Genomic DNA, 26,316 nt, shown 5'->3' with positions numbered 1-26,316 from the left:
TTTCCTTCAAAACTGAGAAATAATAGTATTCACTTCATAGATTTAAGCTGAAAGGTAATCAAATTAATTTATATAAAATATTTTGTATAAACTGCCACATGGTAAGCTTTCCAATGAAAGCTAGCTGTTGTTACTTTTTTTTTTTTTTTTTTTTAGTTGGAGGCTAATTACTTCACAACATTTCAGTAGGTTTTGTCATACACTGACATGAATCAGCCATGGAGTTACACGTATTCCCCATCCCGACCCCCCCTCCCACCTCCCTCTCCACCCGATTCCTCTGGATCTTCCCAGTGCACCAGGTCCGAGCACTTGTCTCATGCATCCCACCTGGGCTGGTGATCTGTTTCACCATAGATAATATACATGCTGTTCTTTCGAAACATCCCACCCTCACCTTCTCCCACAGAGTTCAAAAGTCTGTTCTGTATTTCTGTGTCTCTTTTTCTGTTTTGCATATAGGGTTATCATTACCATCTTTCTAAATTCCATATATATGTGTTAGTATGCTGTAATGTTCTTTATCTTTCTGGCTTACTTTTTAAATAAACAATCACTTAATTATTGCTTTGCTAAGATTCTGTTCTTCTCCTATGTACATATAAGATATAGTGCACATGTTTATCTGTGCCTATAAATTAAAGACGCTCACTTCCAACATGGGAACTAATATAATTTTTATGAATGCCAGTTGAACCTACATGTATACTGATGGATTTTTTGTTGTTAGTAGTTACAACACAGAAGACAGGGAAAGAAAGTATAACTGGTATAATTGTGTCATGGTGTTCTCCCCCAAACGAAACAGTCAGAAGACTCAAACTCAACATTAAAACAAAGAATTGTTTATGTAAGTATTGTCTAAAAAGTCAGTGATAATACAGTCACATGTTTAATCTTCTCTACAAATAAGAAGAGTAAAGTTTTCAACAGCATAATTTTATTCCAAGGAGAATGATACATGTAGTGTTTCCTTAGGCTACACAGCTAAATATGACATGACTTCAAATACAATTTTTAGTGCTACTGAGTATTTAAAAGGTTATAAGACTTTTGGGGGGGGTTGTTATTTAGTCCCTTTTTATATAATGAATATATCAAATAAATATGTGATTTGTAAATTGTTTCTGAAATTGATTGATTTCAGAGGACAATCAATGAGTGTTTTAGAGCTTGTTTTCACTGTACTACTTGACTAATGATGATGGTCCTTTGAAGTCAAGCTTGGATTAGAGAGACTGGCTATTTTATGACTTTTATCTATCTTTCTATAGAGTTGTAGTCTAATGCTACAGTGCCCTTGATGGAGGGGCCAGGCACCACTGTGCACTGTTCTATTTAAGTGGTTCTTGATAGGTAACTCTAGCTAGCAATAGCTCTTTTAATTGCCTTTTGGCTTATGCAACTATTGCACAAGGCTGCATTTCTATAAACAGGGATTCTGATCATGACTGCCAGTGAATACCCTTTTGATGATAACATTTGGCTTAATAGATCAGTGCCCTGAAGCAGCATTAATGCTGTTAGCAAGAAACACAACATATGTAGTTTCAGTTGCTCAAACTATTACCTTATTGAGCTTCACTAGTTGTTGTTGAGTATAACAGGGAAACGTCTTGAATCAACTGTGGGTAAAACTCTGGAAAAGAAAAAAAGCTTTGTTTAAAGCCCTAGGAATATTCTAAAGATTTTCTATTAGAGTCAGTTGAAGCACAGCCAATATATTTTCTGTTACACACAGTATTGCAAATAACGAACATTCTAGCCCTTTCAACAACCATAAAAGATCCAATGACACATAAAAACCTAGAATGCAGCGCTGCTGATACCTACTATTTACAAAGTGTAGCTTAGATGCTTTGAATCAACAAGAATGGTTCTTCTCATCTCTAGGGCACACAGATTTGCAGTATTTTGTATTCATACAAGAAAACACAGTCTTAAGTTACAAAATAGATATACCTTTTATGTACATATATTTAATGTGCAGCATAGGATATAATTTATAATGTCATGTTTCAATATCAAACAGCTTTCTCCTTTTATATTGCTCCTGGTTTCTTTTATATTTTTGGTCTATGTTAAAGTTATTGAAGGAAACTTATTTATGAGAGCACATTGAAATGACAGGGGTCTATGAGGTGAACATACATAAATTTGTCAGTTCTGATAAAATACCTACTTTGACCTGTACAATTTATATACAGGGGAAAATCTGGCAAAATAAAAATGCCTTAGTCTTTGAATGAGATAGGTATGGGATCATTTTCTCTTATTTGGAATCTTTGTGACCTAAGGTAAGGTACTTAATCTGTCTGTAGACCTCAGTGATGGTAGGCTACTCTTCAGAAGGGGATTTAACTTTGGGCAAGGCAGCTACCTTCAATATGGGCAATTCCTGGAGAAAACAGATGACCGCAAGCTTCAGCAGGCAGCCCTCCCAGCAGGGGAGGGGATGTAAGCAGGGCACCACAGTACCCAGGACTGTCAATTATTTTGCTAATTCCTTTCTATTTTCAAAACCAACTTTTCAAACCAAAACAATAACATCCACCTCTCTAAATTTTATAAAGTGAAAGTGAAGTCGCTCAGTCATTTCTGACTCTTTGTGACCCCATGGACTGTAGCCAACCAGGATCCTCCATCCAAGGAATTTTCCAGGCAAGACTACTGGAGTGGGTTGCCATTTCCTTCTCCAGGGGATCTTCCCGACCCAGGGATCGAACCCTGGTCTCTCCCGCATTGCAGGCAGACGCTTTACCATCTGAGCCACCAGGGAAGCCCAATATACTTCCCCCCTTTATTATAATTATTTTACACTGCTTTCTAATCACTGACTTCGTACCTGAATTATATAGTAAAGGGCTTCCCTGGTAGCTTACCTGGTAAAGAATCAGTCTGCAATGCAGGAGACCCCAGTTGGATTCCTGAGTCAGGAAGATCCCCTGGAGAAGGGAACAGCTACCCAATCCAGTTTCTGGCCTGGAGAATTCCATGGACAGAGGAGCCTGGCAGGCTACAGTCTATAGAGTTGCAAAGAGTCAGACATGACTGAGCAAACTTCATTTTCACTTTCACTAATATAGTAAAATGGAGAAGCAGTGGTTTAACAGTTAAGCACGTGAGATTTGGAGATAGACTCTCAATTTATGTCTTCATTCTACCAATTATTTAGCTTGAGAAATTAGTGAAGATTTATCTTTCTCTGCCTGCAGTTCCTAATTCACAAGATGGTGGTAATAATAGTGCTTACGTCATAAGTGGTAAGGATTTGATGAGTTTAAAATAACACCTAGAAAGCCCTATTGGTACTTGACATAAAATAATCACTATGTAAGTATCAACTTTTATTACCATGTCCAGCACAGTGTTGTAAAATCCATTTTGACCTAACTCAGCTCCTATTACTCTAGTTGGTGTTTTCATTGTAATCAAAGAAAATGAATTAAAAATCCACTCTTAGCTTTGGAGAGTTTTATAACATTCAGATCCTTCCCAGAATTACTGTTTTGTTACATGAAGAAGGGAGAGGAAAAAAAAAGAAAAGAAAAAAAAAAACCCTTTCTGCCTGGTGAGTTTGTTTTGAAAACTACGTACTACATAAGGTAATGTATGTGAAAACACCCCCATCCTCCAGCCAAGAAATTCTTCTTTGATTTTCCTAACATGTCATGCATCTCATGTCTCAGATCTTTTGCATACAACCTATTCTGCCTAGAGTTATTCCTTGTCTCTCTCCCATCTTTTGAGTTCTAATTGCTCATCAAGCTTCAAGTCTATCCTCCCCCTCTGAAGCTTTCTATTGTTGTTCACTCCGTAAGTCATGGCCGACTCTTTGTGACCCTGTGAACTGAAGCACAGCAGGTTGAAGTTTCTGTAACGTCTCAATTAGTGCCAAGCACCCAAAAGCCCCTGACACTCTGTAGCTAACAATAGCATCGCATTTATTCCACTATTTTGTAACTACCGGTTTTGCTGGAGGCTTTTTGTTGGTTTTTAGGTGACTTAACAATAGTCTTCTAAAGGAAGGTCTTATTCATTGCTTTGGTATTTCCAAGCTTAGCCCAACATCTAGATCACTTATTAATTAGGTGGGAAGGGAAGGAGAAGATGGGATGGGACTGAGCCAAATCTTACAGTTGAATTCCAGGAAATGACTTATGATAACTAGAAAAATAATCATTTCTACTTTGTGAGTAGAAATTCATCTGACTCTCTGCCAAAATTATCGAAACTAATCTTTCCAAGGTTGAATTTAACAGCACTACTTCAAAATTATACCCCTTGGTTTGCTCAATAGCTGAGTGCTGATTTAAGCAAACTCCCCTCCCTATCTCCAACAACCTTCTTTCAAAGTACTTTTACAATGCAGGTGATTTTTGAATGTTTTTATTCAACATGACAGAAAAAAATATTTAAGAGAAGAAAGAAGGCTGCCTGAAGCTACTTAATGTTTTATTTAAAATTATATTACCCTAGCTAGGGGTGCACACAGGGCTTCCCTGGTAGCTCAGCTGGTAAAGAATCCTCCTGCAATTCAGGAGACCCCAGTTCAGCTCCTGGGTCAGAAAGATCCCCCGGAGAAGGGAGAGGCTACCCAATCCAGTACTCATGGGTTGCCCTGATGGCTCAGACAGTAAAGAATCCACCCACAATGCGGGAGACCTGAGCTCAATCCCCAGGTTGAGAAGATACCCTCGAGGAGGGCATGGCAACCCACTCCAGTATTCTTGCCTGGAGAATCTCCATGGACAGAGGAGCCTGGTGGGCTAAAGCCCATGGAGTTGCAAACAGTTAGACACAACTGAGGGAGAAAGCACGACATAGCACAGAGGTTCACTCATGCATCCCCTCCCACAGGTGATAATATCAACAGTGATTAGATTAGAGTTCATATTTTTATGAGTTGTAAAGTCAACTGAAAATTTCCAACAGATCCAATATTTCTTACATTGCACTTAAAAAATATTATTATTATTATTATTTATTTTATTGTGTAAGTTTCAGGGGTACTGCAAAGTGAATCTGTTATACAAATATATATTCCCACTCTTTTTTTTAGATTCTGTTCATATATAGGTCATTATAGAGTATTGAGTAGAACTATCTGTTCTATACAGTAGGTCCTTATTTGTTATATATTTTACATATAGTAATGTGTATATGCCATTTCAATCTTCCAAATTATCCCTCCCCTTTCGAATCCCCTGGTAACCATAGGTTATCAGTAACTCTATTATGGTTTTGAAGATAAGTTCATTTGTAGTCTTTTTAAAGATTCCATATATAAGTGATATATGTGAGTTATGTTTGTCTAACTTACTTTGCTCAGTATGAGAATGTCTAAGAACATTCATGTTGAGGCAAATGACATTATTTTGTACGTTTTATGCCTGAGTAATATTCCCTATGTATAGGTGTCACATCTTCTTTATCCATTATCTGTTGATGGACTCTTAGGTTTCTTCCATGTCCTAGCTATTGTGAATAGCATTGCAAAGAACATCAGGGTATATGAAATACATACCTTTTCAAATTATGGTTTTCTCTAGATATGTGCTCAGGAGGGGGATTGCTGGATCATATATTAGTTTTATTTTTAGGTTTTTAAGAGTCTCCACACTGTTCTTTATAGTGGCTATACCAGTTTGCATTCCTGCAAATAGCAGGAGACTTTTTGAAGGAGGTCGCCATTATCTTCATTATTTCCACAATATTTTGGTCTCAGGTCAAACCATAAGGAGGGAACATAGCCCTGCCCATCAACAGAAAATGGAATTCAAGATTTACTGAGCATGGCCCTGCCCAGTTTCCCCCCAAGGGAGTCTCTCCCATCAGGAAGCTTCCATAAGTCTCTTATCCTTATCCAAAAGAGGGCAGACAGAATGAAAACCACAATCACAGAAAACTAATCAAACTGATTACATGGACCACAGCCTTGTCTAACTCAATGAAACTATGAGCCATGCCATGTAGGGTCACCCAACGTGGACAGATTATGTTGGAGGGTTCTGAAAAAAATGTGGTCTACTGGAGAAGGGAATGGTAAACTGGTATTCTTGCCTTGAGATCCCCATGAACAGTATGAAAAGGCAAAAAGATTGGACACTGAAAGAGAAACTTCTCAGGTCAGTAGGTGCCCAATATGCTACTGGAGAAGAGTGGAGAAATAACTCCAGAAAGAATGAAGAGATAGAGCCAAAGCAAAAACAACACCCAGTTGTGGATGTGACTAGTGATAGAAGTAAAGCCCAGTGCTGTAAAGAACAATATTGCATAGGAACCTGGGATGTTAGTTCCATTAATCAAGGTAAATTGGAAGAGGTTAAACAGAAGATAGCAAGAGTGAGCTTTGACATTTTAGGAATCAGTGAACTAAAATGGACTGGAATGGGTGAGTTTTCATTCCAACCCCAAAAAAGGCAATGCCAAAGAATGCTCTATCACACAATTGCACTCATCTCCCACGCTAGCAAAGTAATGCTCAAAATTCTCCTAGACAGGCTTCAACAATACATGAACCGTGAACTTCTAGATGTTCAAGCTGGATTTTGAAAAGGTAGAAGAACCAGCGATCAATTGCCAACATCGTTGGATCATCCAAAAAGCAAGAGAGTTCCAAGAAAAACATTGACTTCTGTTTCATTGACTATGCCAAAGCTTTTGACGTGTGGATCACAACAAACTGTGGAAAATTCTTAAAGAAATTGGAATACCTGACCACTTTACCTGCTTCCTGAGAAATCTGTATTCAGGTCAAGAAGCAACAGTTAGAACTGTATATGGAACAATAGACTGGTTCCAAATCAGGACAGGAATATGTCAAGGCTGTATATTGCCACCCTGCTTATTTAACCTATATGCAGAGTACATCATGTGAAATGCCTGACTGGATGAAGCACAAGCTGAAGTCAAGATCACTGGGGGAAATATCAATAACCTCAGATATGCAGATGACACCACCCTTACAGCAAAAAGTAAAGAAGACCTAAAAAGCCTCTTGATGAAAGTGAAAGTGGAGAGTGAAAATCTTGACTTAAAACTCAACATTCAGAAAACTAAGAACATCCGGTCCCATCACTCCAAGGCAAATAGATGGGTAAGCAATGAAAACAATGAGAGACTATTTTTTTGGGTCCAAAATCACAGCAGATGGTGACTGCAGCCATGAAATTAAAAGATTCTTGTGAATAAATGACTTAATTAAACTTAAAAGCTTTTGCACAGCGAAGAAAAACATAAAAGAAGACCCTCAGAATGGGACAAAATATTTGCAAGCAAAGCAACTGACAAGGGATTAATCTCCAAATATAGAAACAGTTCATGGAGTTCGATAGCAAAAAAAACCCAATAACCCAATAAAGAAATGGGCTGAAGGTCTAAATGGACATTTTTCCAAAGAAGACATATGTATGGTGATAAAACACAAGAACAATGCTCAACATCACTACTTATTAGAGAAAAGCATATCAAAACTTCAGTGAGGTATCACCTCAGACACAGAATGGCCATCATTAACAAGTCTTACCTTGCATTTATTTATATTTAGAGTTGAAAATAGGGAATATGTCAATTCATTTGTCTGAGTATTACAACACAGTGAAAATAAGACAGTAGGACATGGAGGTATTGTATTTAATTATGATACTAAAAAAAGCATAATTGTACTCAGGAATGACTATGCTATTAATACTTTGGCCACCTAATGTGAAGACCCTACTCATTGGAAAAAACCCTGATGCTGGGGAAGATTGAGGACAGGAGGAGAAGGGGGCAACATAGAATTAGGTGGTTGGATGGCATCATCGACTCAATGGACATGAGTTTGAGCAAACTCTGGGAGATAATGGAGGGCAAGGGAGCCTGGAGTGCTGCAGTCCATGGAGTCACAGAGTTGGACATGACTGAGGGACTGAACAGCGGCAACAATACTGTTAGATTAGTATTTGCAAATTTTTTTTTGAACTAGGCTGCTTTTATCATAACAGTTATGTCTCACCCTTTTAGTGTTTTTTTGTTGTTGTTGTTGTTATTGTTGTTGTTTGTTTGTTTGTTTTTGTTTTTTCCTACCTTTATGGTGGTCCTTTTTGAGGATCTGGCTACATTATCCTTTAACTAGCAATACTTTTGACATTACAACTATTGTAAAAAGAAGATCGAAATAGAATAGAAATTGCAAAAAAGTAATGAACCAAATTTTGTCTAGTAATCCATTCCTTCCCATTTTCATGTCTTTCCTTGACTTTGCAGAATTATGAGCAGTGCTTCTGTGAAATTTCACATGTGAGGTTTGGTAAGTTTCATTCTCATTTAAACCTTCATTAAACCCGCAAATTTGGTATGATCTTCTAGAGACCAGTGGTTCATGCTTTAATAAGAGCAGCAGCACTACTTACTGACACACAGCTAATTTTGCAGGAATATGGAGATAATGATGTTGCCCCTTACTTTAACAGTGATACAGAGTTTATTCTCAATTATCCAGAAGTGGTTATCCATTTTGCCCATTATTTCCAATCTTTATTCTTTGTTTTCCCTTTTCTTAATATTTTTGGGCTTTGCACTGTGCCAGCAGAAAATGGAGAGGAAAATGATGAAATATGGAATATAAGTGAATATGTCTTGTCATTTCTGGCTTTTTAAAAATGAAGTGATATTGAAATATACATCAATTTTTGATCACTTGGCTTGCCTTTGTAACTTTCTCCTTGCCTTTCCAAGAAAAACAAATGGTTAAGTAAATTAAAAGGATAAAGATTCCAAAGGAGACAAAAAAATACCTAGAAGGAAAAAACTAAGAATAATTTTAGCACATCAATTATTTATATAAAACAATGGATTCCTAATACTTACAAGTTAGACATGTATTAATTAAAGTCACTCCCTACACAATCTCTATGTGAAATCAGTTATTAGGCCAATTTAAGCTACTATTTAAGCTAAATTAATTTATATATTCTACAGTTGCAATATGTTCCAATTTTGTATCTGAATTCACCTAATTATTTTGAATTTATGATGCCTTCTTTTATTTTTTCCAATACAATTTAGGCATTATTAACTATTCAGTGACTATCCTTTATGTATATAAGGCATAAGGATAATTTCTTTTTATTCTTTCACACAAAATAGCTTGCAAACTGATGTGAAGAACCTAAACTGCCCGGAAAATGCACTTTCAAAAGTGATGTGCACTTCAATCTCACAGATCAGGAAAACCTGGTCCCAACATGTCCTCCAAACCATGTTTCCCACTCTTCTTCAATTCTTACACTTTATACTATTTAGGTCACCTTCCTTACTCTCTTACAAATGCACAATGATGTTTTAAAATCCATTTGCTGATAGAGTGTTCATCATTGTACTTGTTCCATCAATATACTTGTTCCATTTCTGTATCTTTTCCCAGACAGTGGGAGTATTATGAAATATGTTTTCATATAATAGAAATAGTTATTAAAGTAAAAATTGCAATAGTAATAATAAGCAAATACATACAGTAATTACAATATGTGATGTATTTCAATATTATATCATTTAGCTACTCACAATAACTCTACTGATGATGCACATATTATTATTGTACAGATTTACTGCCCAGGAATTTAAGGTCTAGTGGGTGACAGACTTGCACCAGGTCACAAAACAGGTAAATGAAGGACGTTGGCATCTTACCCAAGATAGTCTGATCCAGCATTTCCCTTTCATGCTCTTTGTCATTCATGTTCTTGTGACTTTACATAAACAATCAGTTCAGTTCAGTTCAGTCGCTCAGTCGTGTCCGACTCTTTGCGACCCGATGAATCATAGCACGCCAGGCCTCCCTGTCCATCACCAACTCCCGGAGATTACTCAAACTCATGCCCATCGAGTCGGTGACGCCATCCAGCCATCTCATCCTCTGTCGTCCCTTTCTCCTCCTGCCCCCGATTCCTCCAGGCATCATGGTCTTTTCCAATGAGTCAACTCTTCACATGATGTGGCCAAAGTATTGGAGTTTCAGCTTTAGCATCAGTCCTTCCAATGAACACCCAGGACTGATCTCCTTTAGGATGGACTGGTTGGATCTCCTTGCAGTCCACGGGATTCTCAAGAGTCTTCTCCAACACCACAGTTCAAAAGCATCAATTTTTTGGTGCTCAGATTTCTTCACAGTCCAACTCTCACATCCATACATGACCACTGGAAAAACCATAGCCTTGACCAGACGGACCTTTGTTGGAAAAGTAATGTCTCTGCTTTTTTAATACGCTACCTAGGTTGGTCATAACTTTCTTTCCAAAGAGTAAGCGTCTTTTTCAATTTCATGGCTGCAATCACCATCTGCAGTGATTTTGGAGCCCCCCAAAAAGTAAAGTCTGACACTGTTTCCACTGTCGTCCCATCTATTTCCCATGAGGTGATGGGACCAGATGCCATGATCTTAGTTTTCTGAATGTTAAGTTTTAAGTCAACTCTTTCACTCTCCTCTTTCACTTTCCTCAAGAGGTTCTTTAGTTCTTCTTCACTTTCTGCCATAAAGGTGGTGTCATCTGCATATCTGAGGTTATTGATATTTCTCCCAGCAATCTTGATTCCAGCTGCTGCTTCTTCCAGCCAGGCATTTCACATGATGTACTCTGCATATAAGTTAAATAAGCAGGGTGACAATATACAGCCTTGACATACTCTTTTTCCTATTTGGAAAAAGTCTGTTGTTCCATGTCCAGTTCTAACTGTCGCTTCCTGACCTGCATACAGGTTTCTCAAGAGGCAGGTCAGGTGGTCTGGTATTCCCATCTCTTTCAGAATTTTCCACAGTTTATTGTGATCCACACAGTCGAAGGCTTTGGCATAGTCAATAAAGCAGAAATAGATGTTTTTCTGGAACTCTCTTGCATTTTCAATGATCCAGTGCATATTGGCAATTTGATCTCTGGTTCCTCTGCCTTTTCTAAAATCAGCTTGAACATCTGGAAGTTCTTAGTTCACGTATTCCTGAAGCCTGGCTTGGAGAATTTTGAGCATTACTTTACTAGTGTGTGAGATGAGTGCAATTGTGTGGTAGTTTGAGCATTCTTTGGGATTGCCTTTCTTTGTGATTGGAATGAAAACTGACCTTTTCCATTCCTGTGGCCACTGCTTAGTTTTCCAAATTTGCTGGCATATTGAGTGCAGCACTTTCACAGCATCATCTTTCTGGATGTGAAATAGCTCAACTGGAATTCCATCACATCCACTAGCTTTGTTCTTAGTGATGCTTCCTAAGGCCCACTTGACTTCCCATTCCAGGATGTCTGGCTCTAGGTGAGTGATCACACCATAGTGATAATCTGGGCCATGAAGATCTTTTTCGTACAGTTCTTCTGTGTATTTTTGCCACCTCTTCTTAATATCTTCTGCTTCTGTTAGGTCCCTACAATTTCTGTCCTTTATTGAGCCCATCTTTGCCTGAAATGTTCCCTTGGTATCTCTAATTTTCTTGAAGAGATCTCTAGTCTTTCCCATTCTGTTGTTTTCCTCTATTTCTTTGCATTGATCACTGAGGAAGGTTTTCTTATCTCTCCTGGCTATTCTTTGGAACTCTGCATTCAGATGGAAATATCTTTCCTTTTCTCCTTTGCTTTTCTCTTCTCTTCGCTCCACAGCTATTTGTAAGGCCTCCTCAGACAACCATTTTGCCTTTATGCATTTCTTTCCATGGGGATGGTCTTGATCCCTGTCTCCTGTACAATGTCACAAACCTCCATCCATAGTCCGTCAGGCTCTCTGTCTATCAGATCTATTCCCTTAAATCTATTTCTCATGTCCATTGTATAGTCATAAGGGATTTGATTTAGGTCATACCTGAATGATCTATTGATCCCTACTTGCTTCAGTTTAAGTCTGAATTTGGCAATAAGGAGTTCGTGATCTGAGCCACAGTCAGCTCCTCGTCTTGTTTTTGCTGACTGTATAGAGCTTCTCCATCTTTGGCTGCAAAGAATATAATCAATCTGATTTCTGTGTTGACAATCTGGTAATGTCCATGTGTAGAGTCTTCTCTTGTGTTGTTGGAAGAGGGTGTTTTCTATGACCAATGCATTCTTTTGGCAAAACTCTATTAGCTTTGCCCTGCTTCATTCCGTACTACAAGGCCAAATTTGCCTGTTACTCCAGGAGTTTCTTGACTTCCTACTTTTGCATTACAGTCCCCTATAATGAAAAGGACATCTTTTTTGGGTGTTAATTCTAAAAGGTCTTGTAGGTCTTCATAGAACTGTTCAACTTCAGCTTCTTCAGCATTACTGGTTGGGGCATAGACTTGGATTACTGTGATATTGAGTGATTTGCCTTGGAAACGAACAGAGATCATTCTGTCATTTTTGAGATTGCATCTAATTACTGCATTTTGGACTCTTTTGTTGACCATGATGGCTACTCCATTTCTTCTAAGGGATTCCTGCCCACAGTAGTAGATATAATGGTCATCTGAGTTAAATTCACCCATTCCAGATCATTTAGTTCACTGATTCCTAGAATATCTACATTCACTCTTGACATCTCCTGTTTGACCACTTCCAATTTGCCTTGATTCATGGACCTAACATTCTGTGTTCCTATGCAATATTGCTCTTTAGAGCATCAGACCTTGCTTCCATCACCGGTTACATCCACAACTGGGTGTTGTTTTCGCTTTGGTTCTGTCTCTCCATTCTTTCTGGAGTTATTTCTCCACTGATCTCCAGTAGCATATTGGGCACCTCCCGACCTGGGAAGTTCCTCTTTCAGTGTCTTATCATTTTGCCTTCTCATATTGTCATGGGGTTCTCAAGGCAAGAATACTGAAGTGGTCTGCCATTCCCTTCTCCAATGGACCACATTCTGTCAGGCCTCTCCACCATGAGTTGTCCATCTTGCTTGGCCCCACAGGGCATGGCGTAGTTTCATTGAGTTAGACAAGGCTGTGGTCCTGTGATCAGATTGGCTAGTTTTCTGTGATTATGGTTTTAGCGTGTCTGCCCTCTCATGCCGTCTCGCAACACCTACCATCTTACTTGGATTTCTCTTACCTTGGACGTGGGGAATCTCTTCATAGCTGCTCCAGCAAAGCGCAGCCACTGCTCCTTAATTCGGACGAGGGGTATCTTCTCAAGGCCGCCCCTCCTGACCTTGAACGTGGAGTAGCTCCTCTCGGCCCTCCTGCGCCGGCGTAGCATCAAGTCCTTGGAGGTGGGGTTGCTCCCCTTAGCCCCGCCCCCTGACCTCTGAGGTGGGGTATTTCCTCTTGGCTCCGCCCCTGACCTTGGGCGTGTGGTAGCTCTTCTCGCCCGCCACCCCTTACCTCGGATGTGCAATACAACCTCTCTATTCCTATATTTCTTACTTTTAAAAATTAATTTGTATTTATGTATGTAGATGTTTCATATCGGCCATTTCTCCAAGGAGCCCTGATATGTAGAAACCAAGATCTGTGGGCCAGGTGTGCTCATTGTATCAGAGTTTCTTTAATTCCAAGTGCTCCTAGATGATAGAGCAGAAAATAGTACATACATATACATCTATAGTCTATAGATGTATATCTATCAATTATATCTATCTTTGTATCTATCAATTCTATTACAGCCTACAAGTTTTTAATGATCCCTTTAATGCATATCACACAGCAGAGTTTATTCTAGTTTTCTCCTTTTCCATATTTGTAACTCCCTTCTTCAGTGTTTGTGAACACTGATTTAAATATATATCAGTCTACTAATAGTTTGTGAAATGTATGAATGCTCAGTTGCTCAGTCCTGTCCAACTCTGTGAGACCCTATGGACTGTAGCCATCCAGACTCCTCTGTGCATGGGATTTTCCAGGCAAGAATACTGGGAGTGGGTTGCCATGCCCTACTCCAGGGTATTTTCCTGACCCAGGAATCAAGCCCGCATCTCTTGCATTTCCTGCATTACAGGTGTATTATTCATTGCTGAGCCACCAGGAAAGCCCATAATTCGTGAAGACTGGTGATAATTAAATCTTATTCAAATAGCAGTGAGATAACTATTCTTTTTGACCTGGTATAATTGACTTCATGTTTTGGGAAAGATAATCATTTAGATTGTTTTTGAATATTTTCTGCTGAGTTTTAGGTTTGTGCTGGGTTTTGGTCATGACCAATAAATAATTTTACTGTTAATGTTTCTAAATTAAAGTTGAAAATGCAAGAACAATATACATAATGCAAGAACATGATAACATGTTAAATATTTGAACTTAATTTGAGGTTTTTCTTGGGAGTTGGAACATGAGATTCAGAATTTCAGCCAAAAGTATTTTTCAACCTGTGATAAAAGCATTATTCCTGAACCTCATTCTCAATTCAGTTCAGTTCAGTTCAGTTTGGTCACTCAGTCGTGTCCTACTCTTTGCAATCCCATGAATCTCAGCACAGCAGATCTCCCTGTCCACCACCAACTCCCGTAGTCTACTCAAACCCATGTCCATTGAGTCAGTGATGTGATCGAACCATCTCATCCTCTGTCGTCCGCTTCTCCTCCTGCCCCCAATCCCTCCCAACATCAGGGTCTTTTCCAATGAGTCAACTCTTCGCATGAGGTGGCCAAAGTACTGGAGTTTCAGCTTCAGCATCAGTCCTTCCAATGAATACCCAGGACTGATATGCTTTAGAATGGACTGGTTGGATCTCCTTGCAGTCCAAGGGACTCTCAAGTGTCTTCTCCAACACCATAGTTCAAAAGCATCAATTTTTCGGCCCTCAGCTTTCTCAATTAGGATCAGACAAATGTCTAACTGATCCATCAAACCTACAGATTACATTTAAGAATCATAGTAGAGTCCAAATGTGTGATTCTGGTTTGAAATATAGTAGTATAATATCTGTTGGGCAAATAAACTAAACAAGTACCATTCTAAAGTCTATTGTTATTGCTGCCGTTCACCAGCTTAATTGTGTCTGACTCTTTATGACCCCATGGACTGCAGCATGCCAGGCTTCCCTGTCCTTCAGCATCACCTGGAGCCTGCTCAAACTCGTGTCCACTGAGTTGATGATGCCATCCAAACATCTCGCCCTCTTTCCCTTGAGAATTCCAGGTCTATGGTCTTCTATTAACTGTGTGACTCAAGGTTTTTTTTTTCACTCAGACCTGGAATTCTTAAGGGTCTTAAATGTAGAGATTATTGAATTTAAACAACTTCTCAGATACTTAAATAATGACGTAATATTGGACTGGACACCTAAATAAGTAATTGAGCTAATTTACAGAGAGTTCCAGAAAAACATCTATTTCTGCTTTATTGACTGTGCCAAATAGACGTAATATTGGACTGGACACCTAAATAAGTAATTGAGCTAATTTACAGAGAGTTCCAGAAAAACATCTATTTCTGCTTTATTGACTATGCCAAAGCCTTCAACTGTGTGGATCACAGTAAACTGTGGAAAATTCTGAAAGAGATGGGAATACCAGACCACCTGACCTGCCTCTTGAGAAACCTGTATGCAGGTCAGGAAGCAACAGTTAGAACTGGACATGGAACAACAGACTGGTTCCAAATAGGAAAAGGAGAACATCAAGGCTGTATATTGTCACCCTGCTCATTTAACTTATATGCAGAGGACATAATGAGAAATGTTGGGCTGGAAGAAGCAGAAGCTAGAATCAAGATTGCCGGGAGAAATATCAATAACCTCAGAAATGCTGATGACACCACCTTTAGGCAGAAAGTGAAGAAGAACTAAAAAGCCTCTTGATGAAAGTGAAAGAGGGGAGTGAAAAAGTTGACTTAAAGCTTAACATTCAGAAAACTAAGATCATGGCATCTGGTCCCATCACTTCATGGGAAATAGATGGGGAGACAGTGGAAACAGTGTCAGACTTTATTTTTTTGGGCTCCAAAATCACTGCAGATGGTGACTGCAGCCATGAAATTAAAAGACGTTTACTCCTTGGAAGGAAAGTTATGACCAACCTAGATAGCATATTAAAAAGCAGAGACATTGCTTTGCCACAAAGTTCCATCTGATGAAGGCTATGGTTTTTCCAGTGGTCATGTATGGATGTGAGAGTTAGACTGTGAAGAAATCTGAGCACCAAAAAATTGACGCTTTTGAACTGTGGTGTTGGAAAAGACTCTTGAGAATCCCTTGGACTGCAAGGAGATCCAACCAGTCCATCCTAAAGGAGATCAGTCCTGGGTGTTCATTGGAAGGACTGATGTTGAAGCTGAAACTCCAATACTTTGGCCACCTCATGCGAAGAGTTGACTCATTGGAAAAGACCCTGATGCTGGGAGGGATTGGGGGCAGGAGGAGAAGGGGACGACAGAGGATGAGATGGCTGGATGGCATCACTGACTCAATGGGCATGAATTTGAGTAAACTCTGGGAGTTTGTGATGGACAGGGAGGCCTGGCGTGCTGCGATTCATGGGGTCGCAAAAAGTCAGACACGACTGAGCGACTGAACTGACTGACGACTGGAATCATTAAGCTTTCTCTTGTCTCTGGAGATGCCTGTTTTTTTGACTCCTTTGAGATAAAGGCAATGGTGATCCTTCTCCACCCAGGGTTGGCTTCTTTACCAATGGCTCAACTAGTTCAAATATTTGGCAAGCCTGGTTTGATTTCTTAAAGAACAGCTTAGAGTTTCTTCTTGTTGCTCTCCTGAAACTAAAATTTCTCATTCAACCCTGGTAATTCAGCCAGAGACTCAGTGCAACTCAAGTGCCGAAAGATTGTTTTTCAGACCTTTGATGCTGCTTGAAATCTACTTCTTTCATTCCGTATGTTTTACATTTTAATAAAATCCCCACAAGAATATACTCTATGGAGTCTGCGAGGTCTTTCAAATACCCCAAATGCAGAAAGGAATTTAGCACCAAACTTACCACTCTGGGTAGTAGTGGAATATTATTTCAGGCAAATCTAATATGGATAGAAGCTGTGGTAAGGTTGGTAAGCAACTCCAAACTGGGTGAATGAAAATCCAAAAGATAAGACAATATTGAATGGGTAATTCAAAACAAACCAAACATATGGCTTTATGCTTCCATGGAAGTGCATGTGTTTACAAGGTTCGAGGGTCTATTTGATACAGCTGAAGGAAAACTGGTATGATCATCATTCTTTTTTAACTGGGGGAAGTTGTAGAGTCCCCATGATGCCTAATTGTTCCTCTGTATCATGTATAGGAAAACTGATATCTGTGGAAAATATTTGTTTTAGGATTATTCTTGTTAAATTAAGTCAAAAGGTATCCCTGTATAAAGAGGGAGGGGACATACGTATATCTATGGTTGATTCTTGTTAATGTATGGCAGAATATGGTAAAGCAATTATACTCCAAGTAAAAATAAATAAATTAAGTTTTTTAAAAAAGCAAAAAAAAAAAAAAAAAAGGATTCCTGGACTTTCTCTTTATTTGTTGCTTCTCACAAATGTGCTTTTGTGGTAAGTTCATGTATGTTCTTACAAAAGAGATGATTTGGAGTTCAAATTTCAGCTCTAACACTAGCTAATGTTGAATCTTTTTTTTTTTTAATCTTATTACATTATAGTCCTTATCCATAAAATGAGGATAATAACATGACTTCCGTCATGGAATTTTATGTATTAATGAGACAATGAAAGAAAACCACTAACACTATGCTGGCTTATAAGTTTTCAATAAGACTAGCTTATTTGGTATTTCCAGTCACATGGGTAGACAGTCTAAATGTTCACCATCAAGGCATTCTTGACAAAATTAATTTTGCACTGCTGGTGCTGCTGCTAAGTCACTTCAGTTGTGTCCAACTCTGTGCGACCCCATAGACAGCAGCCCACCAGGCTTCCCCATCCCTGGGATTCTCCAGGCAAGAACACTGGAGTGAGTTGCCATTTCCTTCTCCAAATTTTGCACTAAATTAATGCTAATAATATATAGTCCATATGCTCAGAATATCCAGTCCACAAGTCATTTTAACTGGTGAAATTTAACATACGTAGTGCCATTATATTTCAACTAGGCTTAAAATGACTGCTTGCCTTAAAAATCAATGTGACCAGGATCATTTGTGTATGTTGTCCCAGGAAATATCCTTATGATTACCCAGTTTCCTTTTTTGGGGAGATCATTACCTTTCCTGGACATTATATAGTAAAATCTGACATTCAAGTCCCAGGCTGACATCACTGGTCATTGTTTCTGTACTCTAGAATCACTGCTGCTTTGTGTGAATACTTTTTTCTTTATTTGAGCTAAAATCACTGTCATTCACATTTCAGAGGGGTTCTTTTTTGTTTAGGTGAACACTTGAATAAAGACTTATATTTTGTATCTTATCACTACCATATCTCTTGACGATTTTAGGAGGAAAGAGATAAAGATAAAGCTGTTTACAGAATTAATAACAAATATAAAGGTTCAAATCTTAAAATGTTCACTATCAGTTTCCATTTGACTTTGAAATCAGACATTGACACTTTACAAATATTCAGTTGATACTAAGTAAAATGGTAGCATTTGCTTTAGAATTAGAAAACATGTGTGCATAGTGCAAGATTTAAATATACCTGACCTGTGTTATTCCTTTTGAAAATACTTCTTTGTGTGAGAAAAGGAGGGCATTCTATGTGATTATTAGCTTCAGAGCCTTTTAAAGTATTTGAAAGAATGTGCTTTATTTGAGAATAGGACATAAAAGGTGATTGTCAAGACTTGGTGAAATTTTATTAATGACTTAGGTGATTTAATAAAACATCCTACCCACTGAAAGCTCAAGTCTGTTTGGTAAGAATTATATTTTTGAATTGAAAAGTAGATATTTCTGGGGTGATTTTGCCCTTTTGAAAGAACCAGTGGGTAGAAAGAATCCACCTTCCTTTCATATTAAATTAAATGTCACCAAAGTCACTAGTACCCTCAGTCTCTTTTTAGAAAATTCAAGAAATTAGAATTATAAGAATTCTCCACACTTTTAAAAATAAAAAATGATTGAATTTATGTATGGTATCAAATTTATGAGAAATATGACCATCATAAAAATATTATTTGATAAGAATATTTTAAAAATAAACAACTAAGAAGGCATTTTAAGATGACACCACAGGAAAAGTCTGTCCTTCCACATACACAACAAATAAACACCTACACATGGATAATTTCCCTCTGAAAAGAACTTGAGAACTAATTGAATACCTGTTCAACAATAAAAAATAAAAAGGGTGACATCAAGATGGGTAGGAGAGACAGAGAAAAGTTCTCACTCAAAACCCCGTTCCTGGCCTGGCCATGAGATCTTCTTAGAAGGATTTTTCCCCTGGAAGACAAAGGGCATGGAGCCCCACATCAGATACCCTGGCCCATGGATTCGACACCAGAGATGTGAGCCCCCCCAAATGCCTGGCTTAGAAGTCTAAGGGGCTGATGTCCAAGGGTCCCAAAGAGCTATTTAGAAACTGAGGCTCCCCTCTTCAAGGCCTCAAGTGTGATCTCTCTCACACGGAGACTCAGGAAAATATCAGTGGTTTGAAAACTGCTGAGACTCTTTGTGAAGGAGAAAAAAAGAAAGAAAATGAAGTCGTTCAGTCATGTTTGACTCTTTGCGACCTCATGGACAGTAGCCTGCCCCAGGCTCCTCCGTCCATGGGATTTTCTAGGCAAGAGTACTGGAGTGGGTTGCCATTTAGAGTTATTTGCAAATTCTAAAAGCATTGTTTGGGTGGTGGGTGTAATACGGTAGTAATACTTGCAGGAGACAGAGGCACTGCCATTGTGGTGTTCCCCAGCTAACTTGCTAGCACAAACCTGAGAGCTTGGATGTACTGCTCTGCCACAAAGCTGAAACTGGAGAGCTCTGGCAGCTGCAACACCCCCTATTCCTGGATTGGGGTGACACAAATAACCATGGCATTCCCCTGCTCCCCAGCTAAAGTCTGAAAGTGTGGGCAAGTTGTGACCCTCCCCTCCCATCCCCTCTGGCTGGGAGCACAAGCAGTCATAGTATTCTGCCACTTCTGGCCTAACGCTGACTCATTTGCACAGGCAAGGTCCTTTCACACTGCATTGATGAAGCCCAGGGGTGGGTATAGTCAAGTCATTTTCCTGCTGTCTTCCTGAAGCAAGAGAGCAAGTCCCACCCCCTGCAATCTCCAGCTACCTACCCAAAGCCCGTGGGTACACACCATCTACATAGGGGCCACTACTGGACGGCCTGGCCCTGGTGGTCACAGGGCTGGGCTTCTTGAACTCCGTGACACTAGAACCATCAGAAAGACAGCCCTTGGCAGGCCGCCACCCCCAGGGCACTGCACAGACAGTGGAATGAAACATAATCCCAGTCTTGCTTTGTAAAAGGCTTTTTTCTTAGCCTGGAGCTTCACCTGAGGGGCAGGCTGCAGGATTCCCACACATCTAGGAGTTAAAGAGGCGCTCCCAAGGACTGCAAGCAGGAGACACCGTCCCTGCACACCCCTTGGCCCCATTACAGCTCGGTGAGGCTCCTCAGAGAGGAGCTTATACACTCACCAGGAGCCTCAAATTTTGCAACCACTGCCAAGGGGACACCTATGGATGGATCTCCTGGTCCAGAGACCAGCAGAGATTACAGAGGCCCACTGTTCTCATGCAGTAGCTGATTTACCACTGGGCCTGATGACTTCCCTGCGCTTCACCAACCCACACGTAGATTAGTGCCCAGAATGGGCAAGTGAGTCCAACCCACCCCTCCCTACAGCAGCCATAGCCCTATCACAGCTGGTGGGCACACACAGTCCACATGAGGAAAGGCCAGAGACTGTCTGGTTCTGGTGGCCAGAGGTGACTACTTCTGGGCCATACAGAACAGCTTCTACAGAAAGCCACTCTTTCAAGACTGGACTGTTGCGGGGAAAGATTGAAGGCAAAGGAGAAGGGGGTGCCAGAGGATGAGATGGTTAAACAATATCACCAAGTCAAAGGACACGAATCTGAGCAAACTCTGGGAGATAATGGAGGATAGAGACGACTGGCAGGCTTCAGTACATAGAGTTTGCAGAGTCGGACAAAGCTTAGCGACTGAACAACAAGAAGTAAGACTGAGGAAGGTAGCTGCTTTGCATATTACATATAGGGACTATATCAAGCTAAAAAGCTTTTTCACAGCAAAGGAAATCACCTACTAAACAAAAAGGTGACCTAATGATTAGAAAAAGATATTTGAAAATGACATATTCTATAAGAGGTTGATATTCAAAATATATAAAGAACTCATACAGCTCAATATCAAGGAAAGAAACAGCCTAATTAAAAAGGGGACAGAGGGCCTGAATAGACCTTTTCCCAAAGACAAACAGATGGTCAACGTGTTTTTGTGTGTGTGTGTGTGTGTGTGTGTGTGTGTTAGTTGCTTAGTCATGTCCGACTGTTTGCAACCCCATAGACCTCAGCCTACCAGGCCCCTCTGTCCATGGGATTCTCCAGGCAAGAACATCGGAGCTGGTTGCCATTTCTTTTTCCAAAAGGAACAATAGAAAGAAAGAAAGTGAAGTCACTCAGTCATGTCCAACTTTTTGCAACCCCAGGGACTGTAGCCTACCAGGCTCCCCCATCCATGGAATTTTCCAGGCAAGAGTACTGGAGTGGGTTGCCATTTCCTTCTCCAGAGATGGCCAATAGCTACATGAAAAGATGTTGAACATCACTAATCATCATGCATAAATGCTCAGTTGCTCAGTTGTGTCCAACTCTTTGGGCCTCCATGGACTGTAGCCCTCCAGGCTCCTCTGTCCAAGGGATACTCCAAGCAAGAATACTGGAGTGGGTTGCCATTTCCTACTCCACACTAGTCATCAGGGAAATGCAAATCAAAACCACAATGAGATTACTACCCCATCCCTGTCAGAATAGCTATTATCAAAAAAACAGGAAACAACAAATGTTGGTGAGGATGTGGAGAAAAGTCCTCATGTACTGTTGGTAGGAATGTGTGTTGCAGCTATTATGAAAAACAGCATGGAGATTCCTTAAAAAACTAGGAATAGAACTATCACATGATCAAACAATTTCACTTCTGAGCATTTATTCAAAGAAAATAAAAACACTAATTCAGAAAGATACATGTACCTTTATGTTTATGGAGCATGATTTGCAATAGCGAAGATATGGAAACAGCCCAAGGGTCCAATGGTAAATGAATGGATAAAGAAAATATGGTACATATACATACAATAGAATGTTACTCACATGTTACTCAGTCATTAAAAGAAAAAAGAAGAAATCTTGCCATTTGCAACAGTATGGACCTAGAGTATATGAAGCTATATGAAATAAGGCTGTCAGAGAGATCAAAATACCTATGATTTCAATTTACATGGAATATAAAAAACAAAACAAATGAACAAGCAAAACAGAATAGACTCATGGATACAGAGAACAAATTGGTGATTTCCAGGCTGAAAAGGGTGGTGGTGGGGGTGAGTGAAATAGGTAGAGAGGTTTGAGATATAACTTCTTGCTATAAAATAAGAAAGGCAAAATGATATAATGTACAGCATAAGGAATATGGTCAATAATATTATAATAGATCTGTATGGTAACAATATTTATTGTGGTGATGATTTTGTAATTTAAAACCTATCAAGTCACTGGTCCATATCTGAAACTAATATTGAATGTTAAATATCATGCAATTAAAGAAATAAATATTTTTAGCAATAAATAACAAAATTTTTTGCCCTAGATTTAAAATATACTTTGTTTCATCTCCTATGTATTCTATATAGCTTTAAGAGAAGTGAAGTAGGCAGGAATCTAATTTGGTTGCAAGATTTCCACTTTCCTGATGAATGCACCTGTTATAACCCCCCAAGTGAGAGCCAAATGAATCTACAAAAAGAAAACCTCATGGACTGTTTGGGAAACATATGTAGTTTAGGGTTATTAGATTATAATATAAAGCAGAAGCTGATAAATATAAGATATAAAGGAAAAAGGAGGCCAGATAATAAATGGCTTTATATGTCCCACGAGGAGGTGAGATTTTATTCTGCAGTCAATAGTGAGAAGCCCATAAAATAGGAATACAGGGGAGAGTAGTAATTAATATTTTGTAACTATGGTCTTGTTTATAGTTCATGATAACAAGTCTGATAGTACTGTTTGGTTTCAATTTGATAATAAAAGACCATGTTTTCAACCTGCAGGCCCTGTGGTGAGAATGAAAATCAACAGGGACAGTACATAAAAGAGAAGAAACTCTGAAAATTTTAGCTGTGGTATTTAAATGTATATTCATGAAGGTAAAAATGAAGTTATTAGTGAAATGGGAATTATGTGTTAGATCCTAAAAGACTTATGCTGTGTATATATATGTGTGTATATATATATATATATATATATATATATATGCTATATAAAGGATATCACAAGAATGAGTAACATATTTAAATGAGAAAGAAGCAAAAATCTGTCCAATCTGAACCAACCGAAACTAGTAATTTATTTGGGAAGGACACTTATCATTGGCTCTTGGTTCATAAAGTATTGGATTTCATTTCCTCCTTTTATAATTTACCACCTATGAGATCATGGGGAAAAGGTGTAAGTGCTTCTAACTGGCCTTTTTCTTTTTAACAATAAGAAAGTATACTTTTTCCATATTTAAACCATTAATGTAATACTTGACAAAACTACAACCAAAGTTTGTTTTCATCCAAATATCAAAATAATAATTTAAAGCCTATGAATCTTTTTAATAGTTATTATCTTTCAAAGGAAAATCACTTTTTAGACTACAGTCATAACATTTAGTAAGCAAGTTTCTCTGTATTACTTGGGTTTATTTGATTTTAGAAACAGTTTTCATAAATTTCTATCAGAAGTATTACTTGAATGCTAGATATGTTGCTAAGATGATGGGCTGATTTCACCACCAGCTCAAAATGCTCATATAGTACACACAGCATCCCTAAGAGCAGCTTTTTTCTATAGCTGTGAATGTTCAAGCCAGTGTACCGTTGTGATCTGACTTGGATTATGCACCGAGCAAGACAAATCCAGGATGAAGACCAGCGCAGCTTCAAACTTAATCCACTGCTCTGTAAAATGAGTCATGTGATTTTTGAAGAACCTGGTTGATTCCATGGGAGCTTATGTTATACTAGCTTATGTAACTGATCCTGCACAAACGACAAAAACAAAAAACAAACAAAAAACCCTGATGGTTCAGCACTCTGTAGATCCATGGGCATTGTATCCTCCTCAATAATTACATGAGCAAAGAGAAGAAAGACATAGTTCTTCCTCACTTTCTTCTTTAAAAAAAAAATTAAAAGAAAAAAGGGGAAGTTCTATGATGGTTTGGTGGTTAGGGTTTGGGTTTTTTGCTGTGGAGGCCTGGGTTCAGTCCCTGGTTGGGAAACTGAGTTCCTGTAAGCTGCATCACAAAAAAAAAAAAACAAAACAAAATCAAATACTAAGTTTCTTCTGATCTCTAATAGATCTTTAAAAAAAGAAGAAGAAGAAACAAAAGAAATCCGTTCTCTGATAAATAAAATGAAAGATATTACTAAAGGACAGATTTTTCAATCTTACTTTTAAAATTGAGCTTATGAATTCAGACAAACAGCTTTTAATTATTGAATTAAAGAAATAGCAAACTAATTGCATTTAAGTAATTACATATATTTGTCTACTAGAAAAAACAAGTACACATACACACATGTATATCTGGAAGTTATTCTATTACTATGTCTTTGCTGCTCTTTCATTGAATTGTTTCTATCATCTGATGGAAATGCACATGCTCCTAAATTTTATTTAGAGCATAGTGTTCAGAAATAAAATTTTCGTAGCTGAAGTTATCTATTTATTTTTGTTTATGTAATATATAGTGTTTGTAAACTGCAGTAAAATAGTTAAAGAATTAAGGATACTTGAAAGCACAGATAGACATCTGAAAATTTTGATATTTATAAGAAAATAGATTAGTTTGAAAGTATGAAATTATAGATGAAATGCTTATAACTAAAAATAGTTTACAGAATTTTAGAAAACACATTTAAATGATTCTGAAATTCAATAGAATTAGTGATGTCAAAAGGGATAAATAATAGCTATAATTGCCTCAGATTTACACAAGTGTGAGAGTCATTATCACAAGAATCATTTTTAGAAAAATGTGGAGCACAAGGGGAAAGAGTGGGAATTTCATTTGCCTCAACCTGAATTTTACAATTCAGAGAACCTGACGAGTTACTTGAACAATTTGGTTTGCAACGCTATTAGTCATAATAATTAATCATCATGACTCCAGCGTAAATGTGCAATGTATTTGATTTTTTTTTTCAGTAGTTGTTTTTAGTGGATCATTTGTACTAGCTATATTGATAAAACAAGTTCAAATAACATGATATATTTAGCACTGAACCATCAGTTGTTTTGCAAAGTTAAACACATAAAAACAGTTATTTTGGAATCACAGTTCTCTTAAGTATCTTTTTCAAAGCTATTTTTGTAAAATATCTTCAGGAGCTGCAAAGTACACTAATTTAATATATATTTAGTCATTCTAAAAGAATGTGTCAAGACCCAGGTATAAATTTACTGAACTCTTTGTACATTCACTTTGAATTATTTAATATGATTTAAAATCATACATTTTACCTATATATTTTAAAGCAATATTGATTTTAGGTTAGTTATATTAATTTTAAAGTTTTTCTTGTTGTAGTGGTGGGCAAAATTTACTTTTGGAAAGAAATCCTCATCCAAGGGGATTTGTACTTGTCAGAGAAAAGTTCAAAACTCCAATGTAAAATAAAAGAGTAAAACTTTAGGCTATGGAGGGCTACTTGTGTTTCCTTCATCCCAGGCAGAGTACATGTCAGACAACAAATATGCCAAGAATTTTCAGGCCTGGAATCCTTTATCTGCTGTTATTCCCAGTTAACTACTGCCATCTAATGAGGCAGGTCTTAATTTAACGATTTCTTCCATAGTGAGAACTAATCTAAACGCCATGTCTTTTGCATCCTCTACCACAAGTTTATAGCACTTATTATTATTTTTTAGTTACATAATTTGGGGCAATTATTTATTATCTCTATGCCCTTTATCTGTAAGATCCATGAAGGCAATAATCCTATCCATTCGCTTTTCATTGGATGTCCCAGAACAGACCACAGCTTTGGTGTATGTGTGTTTGCATGCTAAGTCACTTCAGCTGTGTCCAACTCTGCGATGCTCTGGACTGTAGAGTAGCGTGGTGGGTTACAGTCCACAGGGTTGCAAAGAGTTGGATACGACTTAGCGACTAAACAACCTATGTTACAAGTTGCAGGGTTTTAGTAGATGGGAATGTGAGGATGGTGGAAGATAAGGTCAGAGATGA

This window comes from Dama dama, chromosome 17 (genome assembly GCF_033118175.1).
Source record: "Dama dama isolate Ldn47 chromosome 17, ASM3311817v1, whole genome shotgun sequence".
Taxonomy (NCBI): domain Eukaryota; kingdom Metazoa; phylum Chordata; class Mammalia; order Artiodactyla; family Cervidae; genus Dama; species Dama dama.
The sequence above is the reverse complement of the archived record's forward strand: the minus strand, read 5'-3'. Positions refer to the sequence as shown.